The sequence below is a fragment of the Varanus komodoensis genome, unplaced genomic scaffold, assembly GCF_004798865.1.
Source record: "Varanus komodoensis strain SLA01 unplaced genomic scaffold, ASM479886v1 scaffold344, whole genome shotgun sequence".
Taxonomy (NCBI): domain Eukaryota; kingdom Metazoa; phylum Chordata; class Lepidosauria; order Squamata; family Varanidae; genus Varanus; species Varanus komodoensis.
In genome coordinates this window covers 17,643-30,772 of record NW_025335842.1, presented here as the reverse complement: position 1 = coordinate 30,772, position 13,130 = coordinate 17,643, and the positions used below count along the sequence as shown (strand labels likewise).

The 13,130-nt window shown below is 41.2% G+C and overlaps 1 pseudogene; it reads left to right on the top strand.

Moving 5' to 3' along the window:
• The first annotated feature begins 826 nt into the window (after positions 1–826).
• Positions 827–11,358, top strand: LOC123027826 (annotated as a pseudogene).
• The last annotated feature ends 1,772 nt before the right edge of the window (positions 11,359–13,130 follow it).

Below are 13,130 nucleotides of genomic sequence, written 5' to 3'. Positions count from 1 at the left end.
CATCTCCCAGAGTTCACTCAAGCTGACACCAACTGCTTCAGTGACTCCATCTAGCCACTTCATTTTCTGCCGTCCCCTTCTTCTTTTGCCATCTATTGTTCCCAGCATTAGGCTCTTCTCCAGGAAGTCCTTGCTTCTCATTAGGTGGCCAAAGTATTTGAGTTTCATCTTCAGGCTCTGGCCCCACCTATAGCCACCACAATCTAGTTTGAAAGGCATGGGGAAGAAGGAAAAGAGAACTTCAAATAGAAAGGCCCACGAAATCTACTGCAGACTTTCCAGGAAGCAAAATCAACACTTCCCACTCACAAACATAACTTTTGAACCAGGATACACTTGTAAGGAATTAGTTCTGGTCCCATTTCCTTTCTGAGGGACATTCCATCTCTTCTTGAACTTTCCTACCTCAGGGGAAGAGATAATTTAAGATGAAATTATTCAAGCACAGTTTTCTTCGCAGTCCAGAGAAAATCCCCAATTTTTTTAGATTAAGAAACAATACCAGAAGTACATCATTATTAAGTTAATCACCACCATGTTTGTTTTGTCCTCACAAGGACTGTAATTAAATCTGCTGTTTCTTAAGACACATGTGGAACCTTAGTGACCACGTGCAAACGCACTAGCAAAATCTGTGCAGAGTGTTTATGTATAAGCCCAGTAGCATTCAGAGCTACAAGGCATCAGTCAAAACAGGGTATACTTTTGATACTCTAGGGTTTGGCCCTATCCGCAGGTACTCGCATTGGAATCATGCAGTTTTAATCACAGTTAGGCCAATGATAGCATTGCAGGAGAAACGGACAGGTCTGTGACTGGGGAGTGAATGGCTGTGTTTGTAATGATACTCCTGCTTTCAGTGGCCTTGCTGCTGGCAGCATTTCCTCAGCTAGTTTGGGAGGCTTCCATTGGGAATGGGAAGTGCAGACTCTCAAGTCCACACCATCCTCTTCACATGTATTACGATCCAGGAGACTTCATCATTGGCGCCATTACTTCTCACGGTGGCTTCTTCTCTAGCCCAGTAAAGTTCACAGAAGCACCCCCACCAGAATCACTTGAAGAGTTAATGTAAGAACTTGTTTTCACGTGCTGCTATTTCCAAGTCTTTTTACTAGACTGTCATGTTTGAGAGCTGCAATCCTCCAAACATTGATTTGTTTGAATTTAAACATTTAACAGACTTAGAGAGTGCTGGGCAGTACAGGCCTCTTTTCTCCATCAAGAAATACGTCTGAAACTGTTTCAAGATGCTAATAGTTGGACAGCATATGAAAGCTATAAATAAATAAAATTTAGCCCTCGTGCCATTTTTGGGACATGCATTCATTTGTCCTCCTACTTTCAGTTCATTCCTCTTCAAATTCTGTGGGGTATCTTGCTTTCCGACCTGAGGTCCACTGTGTCATCTTTTCCCTATCATCCGACACAAGTCATATCTATCAGCATTGCAATGCAAGACTTGATAGTTTGTCTCAACATGCTCACCACAGTAATTTTCCCATGAAATATTTGCTGTTATATCCTGTTTTTCTTCAAACCAGTTATGTCATGGCTTTTGTATATATTGCAACATTTCTGTGATATATATATCTGTATCCATAGCCAGAAGCATATCAATTTCAATCTATATATTTATCAATACCTATATCTTAAGCATCCATCACCTATCAGTATGTTCTAAAATTTTTGGAACCCATCTCAAGACACTTATAGAGGACGGGTTAGAAAATGTTTTAATAAATAAATAAATAAACTTGTGGGACTGCTCAAGGGCCAGGAAATGTTTTATTTGGGCTTTAGTAAAAGGCCAACAACTCAGAGATCCCACAGTTGCTTTTCTACCTGCTTCCCCACCTCACTATTTTCTCTGCCTCCCTCACTGTGACTTGCAAGGAAAGTTCCTTCCCTCTCACTATTCAGTCATTTCCAATTATGTCTTTTGTCCTCTTCCTTGAGAAACCCCTAGCTAAAAGCATGTCTATGGTGCATTTATCTACAGCACCATTATTCACAAGAAAATCACACTGAATTCAGTGGAGGGAACGTGTGGGAAAATCTTCAATGGACAGGGCTTGGCTTGATTGCTTCTGGGTGGAGGGGAGTATGAGTACTTATCTCATTCACTTCACCTTGTTGGAGTTGAGAGGATAGGAGTAATCAAAACAAGCCTTTCTCCATCTCTATGACTTTTGGGGGGGGGGAGCAAGCAGAGAGAATGGACATTTTGTCTTTTACTTCATGTTGTGCTTTTCTCTGCTTTGTCTGCTTGCATAGCTAGTGGATCTAATGCTATTTTTCATGCATAGTTCCTTTTTGAACTTTTCTAGAAATTGCATTTCTGTGTGACACAAGATCACATTTTCAACCGTGTAACCATCCTCAGCATTTCATCCAAGTGTGAAAAATGTCCTATGGCTTAAATCTTGCAACCTCGCTCTACAATAAATGGAGAGCACTTCAGTCTTATTTCTTTGTTCAGCTCTTTTGATGGTGGGTATGTAAAGTTGGTCAATTGTATGACCAACATGTATGGTATGTATGACCAATTCTATGAAAAAGTCCCTTATCTTCTTGAATAATTAAAGCATGTTCTTTATTAGGGATCTCATATGGTTCTCAAAAGAGTAGAGATTTCCATAATGCATTGTGAGTTCCAAGTTCAAAAGCTTTACATCTTGACACTCCTTATCTTTTCATAGTGCAAAAGGTATAACGAGATCCTTGAAGAAAACTGTATATAGATCTTATATTGGGGATGGCAATGGCTGTGTTTGCAAAAAACAATATGGCAATGATTAATTTAAATGTGAAATATCCTTCTGCTACAAAATCAACCTCTTGTTCTCGTGTTATGACAAAGGCTTACCAGTTCATCCTGTCTCTGGTATTCGCAGTGAAGGAAATAAATGAAAACCCTCAGTTTTTGCCCAATCTCACCTTGGGCTTCAACATCTATGACAGCTACAACAATTCTAGGAGCATCTGTGCTTACATCAACACTGGAGAGACTGATCCCCAGCTACATCTGTGACATCCAGTATAGCCTTACAGCTGTGACTGGGGCACTGGATCCCCATACTTCTATTCACATAGCAACACTCTTGGATATCTATATGATTCCTCAGGTAGGACTCACCTTCCCTTTCTCACCATGCATGTGCAGCATTGGACCCACTGAAAAAACTCAGGATGGTGAGTGGAAGGACATAGGAAGGTGGGTGAGAAAGAAAATGTGGGTGGCTTTTCTCATTTTTTCATACAGCAAGCTTTTGAACTTCATAGTCAGCTGCTGTTCAGTATGTTAGCATTGTTTGATGGTTCTCAGAAATGTGTAGATCAAGGACACTTTCATGATCCAAGATTACTTATTGTGAAATCCTGAAAAGGATGCGTGAAAATTTCTCAGATTGATGCAAAGTCAATAGTCTCTTTTGTCCTCTAGCTTGAGAAACACCTAGCTGGAAGGCATCTCCAGTTAGGATAGGATAGGATAAGATAGCTTGAAAGAATAGGAGCAAGCAGAAAAAGCCTTTCTCCTTCCCTATGTTTTTTTTTTTTCTTTCTTTCTTTTCTTTTTGGGACAAGCAGATGGACCCGCAAAGTATAGTCTTCTGCTACATGCCCTTGTCTTTTGCTGCCTTTCCTCCTCGCATAGCTAACTGAACCAATGCCATTTTCACACATAGCTGCCTTTAAGCTTCTGCAGAAATGTAATTTGTGTGTGACACAAATTCTAAATGGTTCTCAGAAGTGTGGTGAGAATTCCAGAATGCATTGTGAGTTCCGAATTCAGATGGTTCTCTCTCTGACACTGTTTATCTTTTCATACAGCAAAAGATATAAAAAGATCCTTCAAGAAAACTGTATATAAATATTAGAATGAGGGTGACAACAATGCTGTTTGCAGAAAAACACAGGGCAATAATTAATTTAAATGTGAAATATCCTTCTGCTACAAAATCAACTTCTCATTCTAGTGTTGTGACAAAGGCTTACCAGTTCATCCTGGCTCTGGCATTTGCAGTGAAGGAAATTAATGAAAACCCTTGGCTCTTGCCCAATCTCACCTTGGGCTTCCACATCTGTGATAGCTACGACAATGTGAGGAGGACGTATCATGCCACGATGCTACTTCTTTCAGCACTGGAGAGACTGATCCCCAACTACATGTGTGACATCCAGTATAGCCTGACAGCTGTGATTGGGGGACTGGAACCTCAAATTTCCATTCACATAGCCACCCTCTTGGGTATTTATAAGTTTCCTCAGGTAGGAGTCACCTTCACTTTCTCAGTATGCGTGTGCAGCGTTGGACTTGTAGGGCTCATAGAAACATACAGTCCTACTAAGCTTCTTGAACTCTGGATGGTGACTGGAAGAACATAGGAAGGTGGGTGAGAAAGATAATGTGGATGGTCTTTTGATTTTTCACACAGCATGCTTCTCAGCTTAGTAGTCAGCTGACATTCAGTATGTTAACACTGTTTGATGGTTTTCAAAAATGTGTAGATCAAAGACATTTTCATGATCCAAGGTTTCTTATTGCGAAATCCTGAAAAGGGTGCCTCAAAAATTTCCAGACTGACTTAAAAGTCATCTCAGCTGGGGGTGAGGGAAGTCTTAATACTTCATGCATCATTACAACAAGTGTGATGAGTCAGTTTGAGTGCATTAAGGGGACTGAGGAAATCCAGGTTCACATTCCAATTCAACCATGGAGTTCACCCATTGACACTGGGCTGAACCCTGCTGCTCAGCCTAGCCTGGCTGAGAGCTGTTGTGAGGGTAAATGGAAAAGAGAAGTAATGGACATTGTGTTCCTTGCAGGAAGAAGGTGGAGTATAAATATAACAAACAAATCACACAACTCAAAATCATTCTACAAAAAATCCCTTATGAGGCCTGATCAAATTCAAGTGAATGACTGTTGCTTAGCATCAGTTGCAACATCTATGTCATAGGATGGCATGAATTCATGCAGGCCTCCTTACAGGTTCTGAATTCTCTTTTTCTTCTGATATTGTTCATTTTAGCAACAGTTATATTTATTGCAACATAAGGTTGAGTCGTTTGCAATTGGGAACTGAGCAACATAATAAACTAGGTTGACAATATGGTGGCTTCCTGTGACCCCAATTGCAATCAATATGCAGAGTTGGTCTTCAATACCATGATGCCCATTGATTTCAGTCACTCATGAATAAAGCTACTTTTGCCGTGATCCAATCAACCACCTCCAAGTCAAAGAAGGAAGGGAATTCTGAATGAATACATGTACAGGTCCTAATTAAGTCATCCTTTTGCCCTTATGCATTCCTGGACTATCAGACTGATGCCCTTAAATTCTTCCTTGACATTCAGAGTGACATGTGTATTCCAGATGATTCTAAGATTAACCAAGACATTCTGCATTCCCATTAGATGAGATACAGAAACTGGTGCCAAAATGTCCACTCAGACTAGTGTCTGTGTGTATGAGGGTGTGTGTGAGGATATCCTGATGATAATGATGGTGATGCTGGTGGTCATGAGGATGATGATGATTTCCTTTCTGTACTGCCACATAGCAGAAGTTCTCTGAGCAGTTTAAAGCAATTTATTAAACCATTCGATGCAGTGCAATGCAATGCAATGCAATGCAATGCAATATGGTACACATTCAATGAAAATGCCTGTATTAAAATGAATCTGAAATTAATGTAAATTAGCTTTAAAAGACGGTAAAAAAAAAAAAACCTGCAAGGGAAAAGAATCACCCGGATAATCCTCTCAGGATGTTTCCTGGATAACCTGGATAAGGAGAGTAAGAGTAATGCTAGTATGGGAAAACTAAAATTCCAACAATACACTGTAGAAGTAATGAAACCTGAAATTATGGGTGTGAATTGCTATGAAAGCACAAAATTTCTTTTGCAATGCTCTTCTGATTGTATTTCCCCATCTATCTCCCTATAGCTGACTTATGGCTCTGCTCCAGTAATGAATGATAAAATCCCAGGCCTTTCCTTTTACCAAATGGCCTCCAAAGAAGAGGTTCAACATGCAGGGATTCTCTCTTTGCTTCTGCATTTTCAGTGGACATGGATTGGGGTCCTTATTATGAATGATGACAATGAAGAAAGAATAGTGCAAACTGTCCTGTCAAAGTTTTCCCAAAGTGGTGTCTGCTTTGCCTTTGTGGAAAGGATCCCCATATACAGTTTTGACAATAAAATTATTGAGTTGCTGCAAATGGGGGTAAAAATATATGATCAGGTCATGGGTAGCAATGCTAACACAGTGGTAGTGTATGGGGACTTTTATTCCACAGTGACTCTGAGTTGGTCTCGATACTTACCAACACTGGAGAAAACAGTAAATAAGCCAAGAGGGAAAGTGTTTATACTGACAGCCCAGATGGAGCTTGTCTCATTTTTGTTTCAAAGGGACTGGGATACAGAAATGTTCCATGGTGCTATTGCTTTCTCACATCACTCCAGGGACCCACCAGGATTCAGGACTTTTCTTGAGAACAGAACTCCTTTTAGCACCAAAGGAGATGGCTTTATCCAGCACTTCTGGCAGCAGGTCTTTTGTTGTATGCTTCCAAGTACAAGTGTGAGCTACGTGGCAAATGGGGACATTTGCACTGGGGAAGAGAAGCTGGAGACCCTCCCAGCACCATTCTTTGAAATGAGTGTGATTGGCCACAGCTACAGTATCTACAATGCAGTCTATGCCGTGGCCCATGCTCTCCATGCCCTACGCTCATCTGAACTCAAAGTAAGAGCAAAAGTAAATGGAGGGAGGTGGAAACTTCAGAAGCAACCCTTGTGGCAGGAGGTAACATTGTAAACTCATTATTTGGCAGTTAATCTGATTTCCAACATAAGCTTGTGATTCACATAAGAACCTGTCTACCCAACCTTGTGTTCTGCATAAATTTCCATGTTCCCATCTTCCAATATGGAACAGCTACCCATAACTCAAACTGTAGCCAGTGCACCTTCCTTTCCTTTTTTTCTCTAAAGTCTGCAAGGGTGATCAAAACTTTTGAATTTTCCTCTCTTGTCCTACTATACCTCTTGCTATATCATGATAGTGTCATTCCATTGTCATCGAACCTCTGGAAGAAGTCATCAGGAGTTCAGAACATGGATAATACTCAACTCTACCTCTCCTTTTTCATCAAATCAAGGTGAGGCAGTGATTGTTTTGAACTGGTTTCTGAGCTCAGTAATGGACTGGATATGAGCCAGTAAGCCGAAGCCCAACCCAGATAAGATGGAGGTGCTGCTGGTGGGCACTCTGTCTGTTCAACTCTGGAGTTTTCAACCTGTCCTGAGTGGGGTTGCACAACCACTGAAAGACATGGTTCACAGCTCTGGAGTGCTCCTGGATCCCAAGTTCTCACTGGTTGCTCACGTGGACTTGGAATTCAGGAGTGCTTTTTTCTACTTGGAAGATAGGAGCTTTGTCACAACTATCCATGTATTGGTAATCTCCTACTCACTGGAAGCCTCTCTAAATGGGTCTGCCTCTGAGAATGGTTCAGACATTGCAACTTGTTCAAAACTGGTCAGTACACCTGTGAACAAGGGCCAGTGCTTGTGAGCACTTCATGCCAGTCCTACGCAAAATACATTTGCTGCCGGTTGTTCTCTGGACCCAATTCATAGTGCTGCATCATAGGGTGAGTCTAATGGGCTCTAATTTTAATGCACTGTATTATTTAATGCTGCTACCATTTATATTTTTTGCCATTTTACGATTGTATGGATTCTGAGTAATCATTTTTGTGTTATACTTACTTAGTTTCATGTTCTACCCCCTTGTCAAGTTATTTATATAACCTACTTTATTTATTTACTTTTTAGTTATTATGATTAACTATTTACTTTTCTTGGTTAGTTATTATTGATTTTACTGTAGTTATTGGTTTTATTGTATCTGTTGCTTTTATTGCATTGTATTGTGGTACTGATATTAAGTAAGCCACCCAGAGAGCATATGGCTACTTAGGTGGCATAAAATGAATGAATGAATGAATGAATGAATGAATGAATGAATAGTGAGCAATCTTTCATCAGCCTTTGGTGTGGTGGTTACGGTGCTGGAATGGGCACCAGGGAGATCTAGGGCCTACTTTCTGTTCAACCAAGAAGCTCACTGGGTGACTTTGGGTGACTCACTTCACCCACAGCCTGACCAGCCTTTCAGGATAAAATGAAATGGAGGAAGGTTCAGTAAGCTTCCTTGGGTTCCTTGCAAGAGAAAAAAGTCAGGACACAAATGCAATTGAACAAATCATCATGAACATAAGAAAATGTCTCACTCAAACAAATTGACATCATTCTTCTTCTTCCAGTTGACATTGAGAATGGAAATCCCACTACATCTTTCTCCTTTCTCCTCTAGGTTCATCACTTTCTGAAAGCTGTTTCATTTAATAATAGTGCTGGAGAAGAAGTTTATTTTGACCAAAATGGAGAATTAGTAGTGGGATTAGATGTGATCAACTGGATTGTGTTCTCCAACCAATCTTTTCAGCGTATACACATTGGAAAGGTGGATCCCCAGGCTCCTCCAGGCCAAGCACTCTCCCTCAATGAAGATGCCATCACATGGCCCAGATGGTTCAATCAGGTAGGATCCAATTCACATTAATTTCAGAGTTTTGCAGGACTTTCCAACTCCTGTGCAGATAACTAAAACAATGTGAATGGGTGCTGATGGAGGACAACAGTACTTAGGGTCTTGGCTCCATCTTTAAAGGAATGGAAATGTTATACTTCCTTTTTTACAGAAGGTATGTGAGTTGTGTTTTAAGTGCAAGCAGTATGAGACCAGTTATTCCATTATCAGTCATAATTTAAAAAAAATATCCTGATTCCAATGAAGCAACTATCATGGGAGCAATGGGGAGAACTTAAACCTGTTTTCCACCTGTTTTGATCCAATATGCATCAGGCCCTCTGTGTATGAAAGTCACATTGCCAGAAAGGAATCTAGTTACATAAGACAAAAGTTGTAATCCTTTGTCTTCTCTGAAATACTTTTTTTTCTGCTGGTGTAGACAACTCTGAGTGCAAAGCTGTTATTTTGTGTATTGGGGTTCAGACTACATGCAGCCTTTGACTTGTCCTTGTGACTAGTTGCAGTCCAGATTGTGGTGTCACCAATAGATTTTCTCATGTTGCCACAGTATGGGCTATGGGTCCATAGCATAGGGTCCAGTATGCTATGGGCTGACAACATAGCATACTGGACCCTAATCATGAAGACTCCATAATCAGTACTTCCGAAATCATTATTCTCCTCTTCATTCCTGGGCTAGGGACAGCCTATTTCAGTCTGCAGTGAAAGTTGTTCTCCTGGTTTTATGAAGGAAGTGAAGGAGGGGGAACCATTTTGCTGCTACGAATGCATCCAGTGTCCAGATGAAAAGATTTCAATAGATATGGGTAAGGAATGTACTTTGCAGATTTATTGAAGGATTTGGCTTTAATCTGGGGAAACCACTTATCTGTAGGGAAGGCTTGAGTTAAAAATGTTAAGAGGTATGCATAAATGGTGCATACTGGTTGCAATCTGGTGGTATGGGCTTAAAACCTATCCTCATTTGCTGGTCTTTGGCTTTTGGAATATGGTTCTTATTCTCAGTCTTGAGATGTTCCTCATTCCCAGCTTTAGTTGGTCCTAAACAGTGAGAGGTTTATTTATAGTTTCCATGAAACTTCCTAATCATTTTGGTTCACATTTGTCCCTAATACATGATTCTTGCTTGAAACTTGCCAAAGATGCCTTGATGCATTTTTGAATATTGATTTTGCTGTTTTACACAGTATTAGGAATATTTGTTTTTCAACTTAGAGAACTGTATTTAAAAATTGCATTCAAACTTCAGGGAAGTGTACATTGAGAAAGGCACATGGATTCCTGTTTCCACAGAACTTTTTTACCAACACAATTGAACGACACACATTAAAATGTGAACAGAAGGTTCTTTCCCTTTTGAAATAACAATTAAGCAGCAATACAGTGGGGATATCTGGAATCTTGTGATGGTCAAGGAATGTGGATTTCCTAGGCAGTGCGTGAGAAGCAATCTTCACTTCCCTGCTCCTCCCACTTTACAGTTTTGCAGTGTAATTGTGCTGTATAAACCTCCAGTAACTCTGTCTATGCCCGGATCACAGTCCTTTGGGAGCCACTTTCTGAAATGAGCATGCCTTCATACACACTGATATCCTCCTCTTCTTTTGCCCACTGTGATCCCCAGCACTGAAGCCTAGGTGCTTTCTCAAACTTTGGAGAAGGCCATTCCTGACTTGCTCTAATTCTAATTTTTTAAAATAATTATGTTTAATGATTACTTAAAACACAATGATTACTTGTAGTTAAATAAATTTAAATATGTGACAGGGGAAGTGGACACTATGAAACCCACTTCTCTCTCTTTCTTCTCTTTCAGATATGAATGAGTGTAATGAATGCCAGAATTCAACCTATCCAAGCAGGAACCAGGACTTTTGTATTTCCAAGACTGAAACCTTCTTGTCCTATGAGGAACCTTTGGGTTTCAGTTTGGCCCTCATTGCCCTTTTTTTCTCCTTCCTCACGCTTCTGGTGCTGGGCATATTCGTGAAGCACCACAACACTCCCATTGTGATTGCCAACAACCGCGACCTCACATACGCCCTCCTTTACTCCCTCCTGCTCTGCTTTCTTTCTGTGTTTCTATTCATCGGTCAGCCTGAGAAAATAATGTGTCTTCTCCAGCAAGCAGCCTTTGGCATTATCTTTGCCATGGCTATTTCCTCTGTGCCGGCCAAAACCATCACAGTGATAGTGGCTTTCATGGCCACTAAGCCTGGAAGCAGGATGCAGAATTGGGTGGGGAAAGGACTAGCCATTCTCATAGTTTCTGCCTGCTCCCTCATCCAAGTAGGCATCTGTGTGGGGTGGCTGGTCACTTCTCCCCCTTTCCCAGATGTGGACATGCACTCAGAGCATGGCAAAATTGTCCTCAAGTGTAATGAGGGATCGTTGACAATGTTATACTGTATGCTGGGCTACCTGGGCTTCCTGGCCAGTATGAGTTTCAGTGTGGCGTTCCTTGCCAGGAAGCTGCCTGACAGCTTCAATGAAGCCAAGTTCATCTCATTCAGCATGCTGGTCTTCTGCAGTGTCTGGCTGTCTTTTGTTCCCACTTATCTGAGCACCAAGGGAAAGTATGTGGTGGCCGTGGAGATTTTCTCCATCTTGGCCTCCAGTGTGGGACTGCTGGGTTGCATCTTTCCCCCCAGATGTTACATTATTGTGCTGAAACCCGAGCTGAACAACAGGGAGCAGCTGATAAGGAGAAAAGGTTGAAGAAAAGTCTTTTCTTTCATTTCATTGGTGATGTTGGTACTTGGGTGTGCACAAGGAGAACATTGCACTAAGGTGACCTTTCATCAGCTTCCCTTGAGCAAGTTGAGCAATGAGTTCTCACAGGACATTGAGCGACGGTCATCCATGCAGTTACATTCATGGGGTAGTATGTAAACACTTTTGATGAATGCAATACCCCAAAAGGATTGTGTTTTGTGTGGTATTCTTTGTCCATGCATGATAAGAATTTCCAGCAGCATAATGTTTTGTATGCATGCTTTTATATTACATATATGCATATTAATTTGTTTTCTCTCTACAATCCATATCCTTTTACTGATCCAGAGTTCCCTCTGTTGCTGCATTTCTTAATGGAGGTCAAACAGATGCACCAGTCTACCTTTCCTTTGTAGAAATACATGTTATGTGTGAATAGATGTGAAAAACTGTGTGTTTAACAAGAATGGAATAATGAACTAATGCCCATACTTGAGGCCATACTGTCTCTTTGAAAAGATCTTACTTAAATTGGCCATTTGTTGGAGGTGCAATGCAGCTACTTATTTTGTTCATCCTATATCTGGCAATAGCTAGCAGCAGTTTCCCTTTGAGAATCAGTAATAATTCAGAAAGCTTAAGATAGAACTTCCTTTGGGATTTAAGGATGCTCAGTCAGGGTTGATCAGTCAGGGTTGAGAGCAGTCAGGGATGATTACCTTTAAAATTGACTGTTTTCATCGCCTTGCAGACAAAGGGACTCGCAGGAGTATTCTCCAGCACCACAGATCGAAGGGTTCAATTCTTCAGTGCTCAGCCCTCCTTATGGTTCTACTTTCACAGCCATACATTGCAACTGGGAAAACCTTAGCCTTGACTGTATGAACTTTTGTTGGCAGGGTGATGTCTCTGCTTTTTAGAATGTTGTCTAGATTTGCCATGGTTTTCCTCTTTCAATTTCTTGGCTGCATTCCCCATCTGTGGTGATCTTGGAGCCCAGGAAAATAAAATCTGTCACTACCTGACAGGATGTCATGATCTTTGTTTCCTTAATGTTGATTTTCAAGCCAACTTTTCCACTCTTCTCTTTCACCCGCATCAAGAAGTTCTTTAGTTCCTCTTCACTTTCTGCCATTAGAGCGGTATCATCTGCATATCTGAGGTTGTTGATATTTCTCCCAGCAATCTTAATTCCAACTTGTGATTCATCTAGCCCCATCTTTCTGATGAAGTCCTCTGCATATAAGTTAAATAGGCAGGGCAACAGTATACAGCATTGAAAAACTTCTTTCTCAATTTTGAACCAATCAGTGGTTCTGCGTCCAGTTCTCACTGTTGCTTCTTGACCCACATACTGTATATTCATCAGGGATATGATTTAGGTCATACCTGAGTGACCTGGTGCTTTTCCCTGCTTTCTTCAATTTAAGCCTAAATTTTGCAACAAGAAGCTCATGATCTGAGCCATAGTCAGCTCCTGGTCTTGTTTTTACTTACTGTATAGAGCAGGATCAACAACCTGCAGCTCTGGAGGTGCACGAGGCTCTTGAATCCCTCTGTTGCTGCTCCGTCACTTAAAACACTTCCTGGCACAGCAGCCGATCTGCGACCCACACCAGCACGGCCACTGATCTGCGACACGTGCCAGCATGGCCACCGATCTCCGACACACACCGGCACGACCGCCGGTCTGCAACAGGTGCTGATTTACTGAGCTTTGCATATTTTACTGAACCTTTTCCCCCAGTAGGCCAACCATGGAGAAATCAAAGAAA